Below are 14274 nucleotides of genomic sequence, written 5' to 3'. Positions count from 1 at the left end.
ATGTTATGTAGCCTGAAAACTATATTTATTACCACTCTCCTTCTCTCTCTCTCTCTCTCTCTCTCTCAGCCCAGCTAGCTATCAGCGAGTATTTAATATCTCCCTGAAAGGAGTTTGTCCTTGATTCCAGCCAGTGGTTACAGGGCCAATGTGGGTATCACATCCCAGCAAAGAAAGGTGTGTGACTCTTCATTTCTCCCTCTTTCTCATCTATGGCTTTGTGAGTCCAATTGCTATGGCTTCATTAGCATGCTGTCTATTATCTCATTCTCAAGCCCAGACATTGGCACATACTTAGCTGCATTTTAAATTTACACAATTAGATTCAGTTTTTCTTCACTTCAGTTGATCATTTTAATTTCCTTTTTCTAATTTCCACGGGGTGCATGAGAGAGCTTTTCAAAGATCTTGTTCCCATTTCAAAATAAACCTTTGGACCTTGCCTGAGGGTTGTGTTCTTTAAATTTGATACAAAAACCTAAAACATAAAAATTAGCTGAAGAGACTATAAGGGCTACCATTAAACACTTGGATGCTCTACAAAGTGTCCCCTATCTCCTGTTAAGAATCAGAGCAAATACCCTCCTATGGAACAGTGTCGCTCAACGAATTAATGAAGACTTCACCTAAGGGGTTCTCTTTTCCTGGAACACAGATTTGAAAATTAAAGTTCTCTCTATAGCTATAAAGTAATATCTCCAGTTCACCACTCTAACAGCTACAGTTCAGATAGTAAGATACAGTTAAGATAGTAAGATTGCAATGAAAGAGCTCTGTTTTGTGTGTCTCAGATTTGGGGATTTCATGAGGCTAGAAACAGGTTTACATGCAAAATGTACTAGTAATTGCACTCTTTGGTTAAAACCATTAGTAGAGGCCAGGTTTTTAACTCCTCCCCAATTAATTTGCTATTTGTTATTTACATTTGGGAATATTATTTTTTAAACTATTAGAAAATTGCTTAGAAAGATTTTCTAACCAACAAATGGAAAAAAGCCATTTAATACCAGCATGGTCACTAATACATGTAGGAGGAAAATGTCCAAGTACAAAGACAAAATGAAGTGGAAATGAGTTTTGCTTACCTCTTCTGGCCCATGAAGTAATAGCTAGCCAATGTAGATTTTCTGATATTCAATTATAAAGTCTTTTTTCAGGGTAACAAATGAGTTATCAGTTGCAAAAAGGACTTTGGAATTGACTGGTTGGGTTACGTATTGTATGTGCGTCTTTTCACCTCCCAGAAAGAATCAAGACTAAGCACTGAAAGCACAATTTGGTGTGGGGAGAGAGGGGTTCCTGAGCTTTGTGCTCAGGTGGTGAACATCCTTATTGAAAGTTGTTCACCAATATCCCATCTTCCCCAGATCAGCAGTAATGCTACGTGATGTCTGTTAGATTGAATTACAGTTCTTTTCCAGGCTACATCAACGAGGACAAGTGGCCATCAGAGAATTCTAATGTCCAATCAGTTTGTTGGCATTGTGAGCAAAAGAGGCTGTCAGGGCCTCCATCAAAAGATTCACAGGAGGTGAGATGGGTGTTTGCAACCTCCAAAATCACCAGAGCTTGCAGCTGCGTCACTGTAAATTCTCTAGTGTAACCACTTTAAGTCGACAGATGAGAGCTCTCCCATCGACTTAATGATTTTACCTCCCAACGAGCGGCAGTAGCTATGTCAGTGGGAGAACCTCTCCCACCGACCTAGCGCTGTCCACACCAGCGCTTAGGTCCATGTAACTTATGTTGCTCAGGGGGGTGGCTTATTCATACCCCTGAGTGACGTAAGTGGTAGTGTAGACAATTAGGAAGTGCTTCTTTCTTTAGATTTTTTTTTACACTTCATTTCCTGCAGGCAGATTAAGATGGGTGGATCCCATTAATTTACATTGAGGAATGTTTAGAATGGCTGCTGCCCTAGCTAGTTTTTTATTAAAGGAAATAGAAACACATACTAGAAAGTTTTCTATTTAATTGATTATTCCTTTTGAATCAGTTGCAGGGTTCACAAATGTTGTTGTACACTGACTGCTGTGCAATGGATTTTCAGTTTAACGGTGGGAGAGCTGAGACCAGGGGTGGTGGAAAAAGTGCTGACTCTCTTTTACAACTGCTCTTCCCACTAACCTTTCTAAAAAATTGATATATAAAGGAAGGCAAGGCAATAGTTAATCAGCTTAACATACCAAAAGGTCCAGTCCTAGACCCAGTTTTTCCAATGGCTGATAAGCCTGAAGAAGCTCGGCATGATGTGTAAAGGGAGTCAAGGTGGCCTGTTTTATTAATGGAAGTTTATGTGCCTGCTTGCAGAGGTCAGGGAGCACTGTACATATCTCTGACCTCTCTCACCAGCTGGGACATCCATAGGGCTGCAGTAACACCTGTATAATTATGGAGGTGGGAGACAAAACCAGTTCCTGTACTTATGTACATAGAGAGCTTGCAGGTGTATCTTTTCCCTCCCACTCCATTCATTGCCATACCTATGACTGCCCTTGGGAAAGGAAGGCAGTGACATAAGCATTACACGTAGACCAAGTTGGAACAAACTCTTTTGTCAAAATCAAAACACTTCATGTAGCTGTATCCATTTTGAGAGAGGCTCACCCGCTATAGCCTGGTGGTTAGGGCACTGGCCTAGGATTGGGGACACCCAGGTTTCAGTCTCTACACTGCCTCTTTTAAAGCAAAGTTTTTCAACACTGATCACTCTGAATCAGGCAGAGCAAGGACTTGGATCTGGATCTCCCAGACCTTAACCACCAGTTACACCCCCCCCCCGCCCCCATTCTGTTTCAATTCAATAAGGGACATTTTGATGTAATCCCTTTTGTGCAAAAATGTTTGAAAAATTTTGTTTTCATTCCAAAAACATTTAGAACCCTCAAAAAGTTGCTGTGAAACAGAACGGAATTGTCATTCTGTAGTCAGCTCTAATTACATGGCCACCACAAGGCAGATGCTCGCCCCCTCGGAATCCATGTTAGCATCTAACGGTGTAACACCTAAATGGCCCACAGACACACACCTCCTGGGAACTCTGTGCAGAAGACTCAGCTGGACCCAGGTTTCGGCCTGCTCTGTGCAGCGAAGGTTGTTTCTACATCTACCTCCTTTGATTCTGGTCAATTCAAGGCCTAATGCAGCCACCAGGGATGCCTGGTGTTAACCTGAATAGATTTCCTCTTTTAATAAAGAGGGATATTAAGAATTAATTGGAGGTATTTTACAGTAAGACATGTTAAACACTCTTCTACCTCCTTTTATCTACAGTATTATGGAATTAGTGTAACATTTGCCTTTTGTCATAGAGACAGAAGCTTAGGCTAAAAGATTTTCAGTTTGCCTCAACTTTTTACATTTTGAAGGATTCTTAGTGCCAATTGCAGCTTTAGATGCTATTGGAAGCACATTATAAGGTTGCATAGGGTATTTAGCTTCTGAGCTCTCCTGACCACATCCCATTAAGTTAATTGAACCTGAGTATTGAATTCACAGCCCCTAAAAATTCTTCCTTTGAAATTTTCAGTTACATTTCTTTGTTCTTTTCAACCGTTAGTTGTTTTTTAATTACTCTTTTGTCAGAGCACAGGATCAGTGAACTAAAAGCCTTATCAATTACTCTTTCCTATTTGCAATTTGATTCTGAGATAGTCATCCTCAAATCTGCCTTGAACTTTCTTCTGAAAGTCAATTGAAGTTTTCTCTGGAATTACAGAAAAAGGCTACTGCCCTTTTACCTAAATTTGAAATATTCCCACTGCCCTTTTGTTCAATACATTGTGTTCATTCTCCTCAGATACAAAGCATCCAGTCTCTCTTCCTGCTTCTACTTTAAGAAGATGGGCTTTAAGACTTGAAGTCACAGGACTGGATTTTCCATTGCCTTCAACCTTTTATCATCCTTCACCCCAGTGTAACGTGGGTGTAAAATGTTACCATATCACAATGGTAGTACTTTTACACCAGTGCAAAATGAGTACAATGACCACACATGGGTGCAGTACAATGTAAAATAAGGCCCAAATTTTATAGGATAAAAATGCCACAATTTCCAGGCGCATGAGGACAAGAAATCATTATATTCTCTTCCTTTGCATGGAGATGCTCTTGCTGGTTTACCTAAATAATTTTTTAAAAGCTACAGTGATTTCCTAAGAAGAATAATTACAGCTTAATCTTTACCAGTCTGGCAAGGTGCTGTTTGTAAACCACAGATGCGCAAACGTTCTCACTGGAAGCTTTCAGAACAGATGCTATGAACTAGTTTTATCCTCCAGTATTTGGAATTATGTGCCACATTGTAACTTTACTTTATCATATTATATGTTTTCTATAACTGTAAAATTATATACAGAAATATGCTGTATGCCTTCTTGAATCGTCAAAAGAAAATACTGTAAAATTTTTAACTTAATGCTGACGTGAATCCTTTACTCATCCTGTTCAAAATAAAGCTATATTAAAATGAATACTTCCCCTTCTTTCTGGATATTTGGAAAAAATATATATATTACTATATGTAATATGACTATTCCCTGAACGCATGCTCATGTTGTTTTCTAACCCTACATGCTTTGAGCAGTTAGCCTTTTTAATTAAATTCGAAGGAGAGTTCTGACAGCTGTTGAACCCCCACCTTCCCTCCCAACCCCTGTACTGTTTAATGCTAAATGGTCCTTTTTTAAAATAAGTGACCATTGCCAACCTGAGCCAGATGGCAGCATTTACCACATTATTAGACTGCAACTTGCATTGCTGATGCATCTGAGCAGCAGTTCAACTCCTCTTCCACTGTACTATACTGATAAATGTATCAGACAATGAATCACCCTTGTGGTGCCTAATGCAGATTATTGGTAAGTAAATAAATGACATTGTCATCAGGGTTCATTTGTAAATACAGTTGAATTCTAAGCTGCAAACATGCTTCTTCTGGGCTTAAAACACAGAGTTTTCACTTTAAAAAAACACAGTATAGGCCCAGCCACGTAGTAATATTACTTAGCACTGAGGATCTCAAAGCACTTCAGAGAGGGTGGTGTCTATCCCCATTTTATCCCTTTAAGAACCAATGCCTGGGAAGGATAAGTCTCTTGCCCAAGGCAACCCAGTGATTCAGTGGCAGAACTGAGAAGAAAACCAGGTTTTCTGTCGCCTGGTCATGTGTCCTGTCCACCACCTACATTGCCCCCTTGTTAATACTTGGGATGTGAACTGTAAAACCAGATTTTTTTTAAATTAACAAAGTGGGTTAAATTACCTTTGTATATCATCCAAGGAGAAGAAAATCAGATGTTAGATCGCCACTTAGTGGAATGTTTTCTTGGCCAAGTTAGGCTGGATGGGAATTCTTGAGACCCCAGCTACTGCTAGCTCAGCAGCAGGGATCCATGTAAAGTGAAATTAGGCCTTTTCTCAACCAGGGAATGACTGACATGGGAATCAAATATGCATGTGCTATGGGATAGGTTAGCCACTGGGTCAGCCAACCAAACGTTTCCAAACTACAGTCCATCTGCTCATGGCTGAACGTTTTTTTTATTTCCAACTTGCCTTTTTCTACTCATGAACTGTTTTTGATCAGATTGTAAATGTGTAAAACAGTTCCTGGCTCTCAAACACACACAAACTGCTTAAAGCAGTGTTTCCCAAACTTGGGACGCCGCTTGTGTAGGGAAAGCCCCTGGCGGGCTGGGCCGGGCTGGTTTGTTTACCTGCCCCGTCTGCAAGTTCGGCCGATCGCGGCTCCCAGTGGCCGCGGTTCGCTGCTCCAGGCCAATGGGAGCTGCTGGAAGCGGCGGCCAGTACGTCCCTCAGCCCGCACCGCTTCCAGCAGCTCCCATTGGCCTGGAGCAGTGAACCGCGGTCAGTGGGAGCCGCAATCGGACGAACCTGCGGACGGGGCAGGTAAACAAACCGGCCCGGCCCGGCCCGGCCCGGCCCGCCAGGGGCTTTCCCTACACAAGCGGCATCCCAAGTTTGGGAAACACTGGCTTAAAGAATAATAAATAATAGACACACAGGATCACAAATAAGATACACATTAATAAAAGTGAGTAAGAAATACTTGCCTGCTTCATTTAGCAGAGGGATGGTCTAGGTGTTCCCATCAAAGTCAAGGAAGCCAGGGATGAGGATGGAGAAAGACAGGAGGAAGCAGGGACAGACAGACACACACAGTGAGATGGAGGGCAATGTTCTGCTCTTGTTTACACCCAGGGAATAGCTCTATTGATTCCAGGACCAGATCCCCAGCTGGTGTAAACTGGAGTAGCTCCATTGGCTGCAATATGTTGGCTTACGTTAGTTGAAGATCTAGCACTCTATCTATTGATGTAAATCGAATGTCTTCAGATTTTGGCTAACATAACAGAGCAGGATTTGGCCAGAATTTAAGAAGATGCTGAGACAGTTTCTGACAACAACTTGTGAGCTAAGTCACTTTTGATTCATCTGCAGTTACCTTGGCCACCAATTTGAAATTTAAGAGAAATGTGATGCGTATTTCAGAAATGACAGAGGTATAGCACCAGCCAAAGGTGGGAAACAAAAGGGTGAAGTTTTGCCCTAATATGTTGAGTGCCTGTTCCAGTCAGAGGAGCAAATGCCAACTCAAGAAAAAGACATGAAAGAAAGCAATGGCTTGCAAATCAAAATAAACCTTTGCTTTTTCCACTGGATCTCTGCTTATGGAAGGAGCAGATGCTAGAGGAAGAGTTCAGACCTCCTCCTTCAAGTTCCAAAAGCAGCAAACTACCCTCCAGCTGAAGCAAGAAATGCACTTTTAAAACGGTGGTGGCAGTTTTCCAGTGGCTAACCTGTATTGTCACAATCAATACAAGCAGGTGGCAATGATGGTTCTCTTCAAACTAATTACAGAAGATTGCAAATTGATTTTTTAATTAACCCCCTCCCTGAGTTAGGTGAGCTAGCAGCAGCTCTCCACCTGCTCTGTCACGCTGCTCAGCTCCTGAAACCATTCAGCCACCTTTTCTTTCGTGCCTTCCTTGTCTGCACGATCCTTCTGGCTCTCCTCAAGCTTCACTAACCGAGGAAGAAGAATCCCCCATGTCCTTCCCTCTGTCAGATACATATAGATCGAACTATTCACTGTGGCTAGGGATGTAATTGAACTTACCATGTTTATTTTAAATCCTGTTAATGTTTGTTTGCTGTTGCATTTTTAAATCAACTAATGGCTTTTTGTTTGTTTGTTTTTGTTTTTAGCTCCAGGTGGCAGAACTCAACTCTTGGGACATCTCCTCATCTGGTGCTGAGCGCTATGGAGTCTAAGCCTGGGTAAGTGATCCATAAAAGCTTCTAAGTAATATTATGGGGGCTTTCATTTAAATGTCTTCCTCATCCCTGTTCCCTTTTATCCCTTCCTCAAAGCCTTTCTGGCCAAGGAGAGATGGTCATGGCTCCCTCTCAACTTCAATGCTATTTCTGGATTAGCTAGAGCTCGATTAGGTCTTCTTTCTCCAACTCCCACCCCTATTCTTCAGTGTAGTCTTCCTCTCACCCCCTGAGGCTGCAGGCAAGCTCAGGACCCCAAGTTCCTATCCCTAGACAGCAGAATGACATGCTGCCACTTGAGCACTTCAAGGAGACACTATAAATCATTGTACCCTTCACAAAACAGCTGCAAGGGAAAAGAAAGTCACAGTGCCTTGCCAACTCAAGGGATTTGTGCCAGCCCCAGGTGGTGTGAAGCATAAGGCAATGGAGTGGGGTGACTGCTGACATTGCTTTAAGTGCACTAAGGATAGCAATTAAAAATTATGCTGCCTTTTGAGAGCAAGGCAAGTGTCATTTGGCACATAGAGTCAAGGGGCTGACAAGAGTGCCAGGTGAGTTTGAAAATCCTTTCAGGGGTTGCTAATAAACCTTTTCCCTGCTCCCATCCTACTTGGATGATGATCGTACTGAGTTAACCCGTGTTCTTTATTTGTCAGAGCTTGCCCAACAGGTTAGCTGCCTGCTTAAGTCTGTTATCCTGCATGCACCTATTTCTGGATATGGGGACTACCTCAGTTGACATGAAGGTTTGAGTTTTTTTGTTTGTTTGAAAGTCTCCCTTTACCATCTCTCCTAAATTTCCACTAGTAATCCTCTTCAATTACCTTATTTCTAATACTGTGGCTATATTTTTAGTAAGAAAAATAGTAGCATATGAGCTTAAATCCATCTGTGTTTGCAAGCATTTTACTGTGCATTTTTCAATCTAATTCTTCCACTGTTGTAATGCTCTTATTACACGGTTGCTTGTCAACAATTTCAGTCAACTTATGGTCTTTCATCTTTGACTTCTGAGTACTTCTAGATTTTGTGCAACAAATTCATCTTTTGTATGTTTACTTCATTTGGGAAATCTGCATCCTTTAACAAAAATATTACCCTAAATATTTATCTCCATGAGAGCAAGGCAAGTAAATGTTACAGCTAAACAGAGAGTGCTGGGAGTTTATACAGTGCACTGGAAAATGCTATTTAAGGGAGGGACTAAACAGCGTGGGTGGTTTAGTCCACAGGTAGGTCGCTAGTTCAAATTTATATGAGTGCAGCGGTAACCCATCTGATGGACTGTAGCTGTGAAATGAAATAAGCTTATGGGCAATCTCCAGGTCATAGCAGCTAGGGGCCAAACTAAAATATACAAATAGAAAAAACATCACCACAATGAACTCCCTCAGCCAGTAGAGGTTTAAGGAATGATTGTACATGGAGACTGATCTTTTTTTTATCTACAGGCACAAAAAGATGGAGGGAAAAATACTCTAGAAAATTAGGTTCTATGTTTAGAAAGAGAGAGTCCTCTTAACAAATTGAATTAATACTAGAACCATTAATGCAATATGTACTATTATGATTAATAGTTATTTTGGCAACCAAAAATGTTGAAGTGCCTCCCAAAATAGATAAAAGAAAGAGATGACAAGCTAATTTTAGACATGATGTAAAAAAGACAATAAGGTGGAGGTTGGGGTCAGAAGGACTGATAATGCAGGCTTCAGCTGAATTTGTAATGAGGTGGTTCACATTCTCCTTTCTAAACAAAGAATATGCAGACATATAACATTATGGTGAATGGGAATGCTAGTGGTTCTCCAACTTTTTCATTCTGCAAAACAGAAAAAAAAGATCTTCCCATGGACTGCTTCTCCTCCCAACTTCCGAATCACTCTTAATGTTCTTTGTCTGTTCTGGTGGTCCATGGAGAGTCCCTATCATACACAATTATGCTTTGCTAGTAAAACAAGGAACAATAATATAATCTGATAGCATTGTCGCTGAGATAAAGCATATGATAACTTATTATTTTAGTTGATCAGCAGGGTGGCCTAGTACAACACACTCCCCACTGGTGGCTTTCATTCAGCTTTCATTCAGCTCATCTCCTGGTTCCTGAAAGACACAACAAAGAAAAAACAACAAAGCATGGAAACTACTGCTATTAACCATGTTCTTAGCATGAATATTGCACCAGTAAACTCCGCTGAGAAAAAGCATAGGAATTGGATACACCACATGTTATACCAGTGCCTTACTGGTTCCATACTGGAGGCTCCATATGGTGATTTTTTTAGAAATAGGTATATCTACCCAGTTTAATAAAATACATATCTGCCACCAAATTGAAAGGAGTCTTGGAATGCCTCCAGTTACTGCAAACCATCCCTGCTTTGGACACTGCTAAGCCATTATTATTGTTACATATTATTTTCATTATGGTAGCACCTAGAAGCCCCATCCAGGATTAGGAGCCCATGGTGCTACGTGCTGTACATACACATAGCAAGCTCTTCAGGGTATGGACTCTTCCTAGCTACATATTCTGGCCAAGGGTTACCATACGTCCAGGTTTTCCTGGACATTGCCTCTTTTTTGAGCCTCTGTCCAGGCGGATTTTTCAAATAATAGACAGTCCAGGATTTTTTCGGACCAGATGGCTGAAGCTCAGAAAGAGCCCTGATTGGTCTGCTTCCCGATTGGTCCCTCCTCTGCATTGGCAGCTGATTGGTCCATTTCCCTGCAGCCACAGCTGCCAGATTCCACCTACCCAGGCCAGGCTCCCAGCGCTGGGGAGTGGGTTCCTCAGGGAGGTGCTGACTGATGGCTGTCGCTGTGTCCTGGGCTTGCTGCCCTGCCACCATGACAGGGAGCAACACTGCTTCCAACCTCCAGTGAGTACCCCTGCCACAGGTACCCTCCTTCAACTCCCCCCACCCCCTGCAGAGTCCTCTTTTTGGGAACCTGAAATATAGCAACTCTATTCTGGCCAGATTTAGTCCCCTAGAATTTAACTGAAGAGCACCTTGTTTGTTTGTTCTTGCAGTGAACAACATTGTGCCAAAAGGGCAGCTATATCCCAATCACTTTCATGGGAGAAAGGGAAAATGTCCCAGAATCTCTTTAGGTCTTCTCCCCCACCACATCCTCTGTCAAGTGAGACAGTTTATAACAATGTGCTGTTGGAATAAACCGAATTTATTTTTTCAGGAACAAATTGTAGACACTTCCAGCATAAACCACTTAATGTGTTTGTTTATCAAGTGGTGTTGCCTCCTTCCAAGGTGAAAGTGATTGGGGAAGCAAATATAGAGCTTCCCCAGTGTCTTATCCCTGTGTGTCAGAACACACACCCTGGTACCTGGGTTTATCACAGGCTAAGGTGGGTAATTTTTGAGGGAGCCCTTGCTGGACAATGGGGAGGCTATGTCCTGTTGTCAATGCATTCTTTCCCGGAGGTGCTATGCAAGGAATAATATCACTTTCACAGGTAAGAATGTATTCGGCCACCTATTTCTGACACCCAAAAGGCTGCATAAAGCAGGCCCAGGCCCCTTTCTGAGCCACCAGGGCCGGCTCCAGGGTTTTGGCCGCCCCAAGCAGCCAAAAAAAAAAAAAAAAAAAGATTGCGATCTGCGGTGGCAATTTGGCGGAAGGTCCTTCGCTCCAAGTGGGAGTGAGGGACTGTCCGCCAAATTGCTGCCGAATAGCTGGACCTGCCGCCCCTCTCCGGAGTGGCCGCTCCAAGCACCTGCTTGCCAAGCTGGTGCCTGGAGCCGGCCCTGTGAGCCGCACACAGTCTAGGAATGCCCAAACGGAGACATTGAGACTAGGGCCCTGAATATTCATCTGCAATTCCAAGGCAGCTTGGATCTCACAGGAGTGAGATCACTCAGGGAACTCGCTTCATACATTGTAGTGGTGTCTCTTCGAAATGTTCACATTACCGCTCCTCGCCCTTCCCGGAGTAAACAACATCCGCTGGGTTGCCTCTCTGAAGGCTGTGCAGATCAGCCTCCACTAGCTGCCGTTCTGTAGGAGGATCTCCTTGCCCTTCTGCAACCTCTGAGCAGCAGCACAGGCGCTGCTCGGGAGCCTGTGACTGATGTAAATTGTACAGATGCAGATGAAGGAGAGGAAGCTCTAACAGCCGCTGAATGCAGCCTGTGAACACTAGTGCTTCATTGATAGCCAGGATACCTAGGCATTTGCACTTGAAAGGGACAATAAAGAGGTGTCAGAACACTCACGAAGCTGCAAGATTTAAAACTGCAGCGAAGAACATTTTGTGCCATGTGAAAAACGTTGCGGGCGAGAGGTCTGTGTTTTATTGAAGCCTGTTCTAATGCGCCTTGTTTTATGCTACTGAATGGTTTATTTGCCTTCACAGCCTCAGGGGGTAAAGAGGGAGGGAAGCAAATTAAGCCCAAAGTGTAGTGACTAGTTAAAAAACTATACAAGGTGTGTCCGGGTTCTTTCTTATTTTATTTGATTTTTGCTTTTAAATAACATCATTGTTGTGCAGTAAGTTTTTTTTTCTTTTTTTGTTTTGTTTTGTTTAAAGCCAGTTCTCGAGGAATTCCACCATGAATTGGTGACTCAGTAATGAGCCGCTCCTGCTCCAGCCAAGCGCTGATGCACAGCAGTGGGGTTATCAATATGCTCCGCGCTTGCCTTTAGGTCTAGGACAAAAGGTAATTAGGCCAGATCCTGGGCTGGTCTAAATCAGAGTAAATCTCATTGGAGTGACACACATTTACAGCAGGATCTGGTCCATTAGTCTCCTGGTTTGATGTGTTGACATAGTAGTTCAGAGGGGAACACGGGGCCGGCGGGGGGAGGCCGAAAACCTAAAATGCCTATCTGTAAATCAGCAGTGAGTTACTGATTAACAAAGAATACCCGCCTCGCATTTAGCGTCCTGTTAAAAGCACAATAAGCTGTGATTGTGAGCATGATTATCTGTGAGTGTTGCTACTTAACAGCTGCAAATGCGAAAGCTTTGTGTGTCTAGGAGAAACAAGGAAATAGAAGCATTGATGACTGTTGTACCACACTACAACTCTAAAAAGCAAGTGTCTTAATCCTGCTGAATACTCCTGAAAAGGAAAATATAACAATATAGTCCTGAAAAGGGAAAATATAAACAGTGTTTGTGCATATCTGTACCACAGGAAAAGATTTAAGAATTAGAGCTTTTGTGGGCTTTTGGGGAAGGATGGTCTTGTGAGTGAAGGACAGGAATGAGATTTACATGATCTGCTTTTTCATTCTGGCTCTGTTTATTTTTATTTTAATATTTTATTAGTATTTCAGTAGTATCTAGAGGCCATAATGGAGGTTAGGTTCTCACTGAGCTGGTTCTAAACAAGCACCTAGGAAGAGATAGAGAGTCATGCATCTGACCGAGTGGGTATTCACCCATAGAATATCAGGGTTGGAGGGGACCTCAGGAGGTCATCTAGTCTAACCCCCTGCTCAAAGCAGGACCAATCCCCAAGCAGATTTTTACCCCAGTTCCCTAAATGGCCCCTCCAGGATTGAACTCACAACCCTTGGTTTAGCAGGTCAATGCTCAAACCACTGAGCTATCCCTCCCCCCATGAAAGCTTATGCTCCAATACGTCTGTTAGTCTATAAGGTGCCACAGGACTCTTTGTTGCTTTTTACAGATCCAGACTAACATGGCTACTCCTCTGATACTAGGAAGAGATAGTTCGTGACCCAGAGATTTTGCCGTCTAAATAGACAGGGAGCATCAGGGGGAAACAGAGGCACCAAGAGGTGGCGTGACTTTTTTAAGGTCACTCTGTAAGTTAGTGACGGGACCAGGTCTCTTGAGTCCCTGTCTAGTGCTGTATCTCCTGGACCATGCTGCCTGTCACATGGCCTCTGTGCCTCAGTTTCCCCATCTGCAAAAAGAGTGTAATAATACTTACCTTATAGGGCTGTTTTGTGCCTTAATTAATGTCAGTAAAATGCTTTGAAATCCTGACAATGGATGTTGTACTAGAAGTTCAAAGTGAAAGTGGTTTTATAATATACTAGATTTGAACTGTGAACAGCTGTCTTTGATATCAGTATCTCTTAGTGAGGAGTATATTTCCCAGGGAAGCAAAGAAATAACACAACAAAGCATTTGTTTTGCTAGTTCTGGCTCTTTGTGCATGTCATCGTGCAAGGCAGAAATACCATAAATGCTGTAATGTCACATACAATCGTGTCAAGCAGTAAACCCATATGAACTTGCAAACTCATGCACAAGCTCTATTTTGGAGAGGAAAAAACCTTGCTTTGAAGGCAACTGAATCAATCCCTAGTTCAAATTACATTTGGAGTATCCTGTGAAGCTCCAATACGCAACTCCAATAACAATCAGCATTTAAGGTGCAGGCAAATAATGTTTCATTTAAAAGAAATTGAATGAGGATTACTGACAGAGAACATTTTCAATGCCATTTTGTCATTAAAGTCAAATTATGGCATTATTGTCTTAATAGGGTATGTCTCAATAATCTTCTTCTTCTCTCTCTCTCCTTCTCGCTTTCCCTCTGCCTCTCTTACTTTAATGCACAAAAAGCCCCGTGTGTGGTTGGTCTTGTGTCTTCATCTCATTAAAACCTTGCCATGCAAATGTATCATAAGTGTTGCCTGAAGACTTCTGTCTCATGCAAAATTTAGCTTAAATTCTACTGGCATCAAATACTTTGTTATGCACAAACCTTCTGTTTGGTTTGCTGACATTCCTTCTTAGCCGGCTTTCATGGTGATTCATTATCTTGTGATATAGATTTCCAAGTATCATCTTTGTATTGATTTTTATATCTTTAATAACCACTCCACAGAAGATGGCTCCACTTGGTGTCATTGATCGCATCAAAAATTCAAAGCTTACAGAAATACTAGAGGGCTAATTGGTAGCAGAACATTTCAGACTTAATCTTAATGCAGCCTTAATCTTCTGCACTAAACCTACCTTAA

The 14274-nt window shown here is 42.2% G+C and overlaps 1 long non-coding RNA gene across 1 annotated transcript in view; it reads left to right on the top strand.

Moving 5' to 3' along the window:
- Positions 1-14274, top strand: part of LOC113407192 — a 272692-nt gene that overhangs the window by 102190 nt on the left and 156228 nt on the right. Inside the window, exon 2 of the long non-coding RNA XR_003369955.1 lies at positions 7231-7302. This is a non-coding gene — a long non-coding RNA (uncharacterized LOC113407192). The remainder of the gene's footprint in view (positions 1-7230; positions 7303-14274) is intronic.

This window comes from Terrapene carolina, unplaced genomic scaffold, assembly GCF_002925995.2.
Source record: "Terrapene carolina triunguis isolate 2854851 unplaced genomic scaffold, T_m_triunguis-2.0 Scaffold210, whole genome shotgun sequence".
NCBI lineage: Eukaryota > Metazoa > Chordata > Testudines > Emydidae > Terrapene > Terrapene triunguis.
This window is presented reverse-complemented; position numbering and strand designations above follow the sequence as displayed.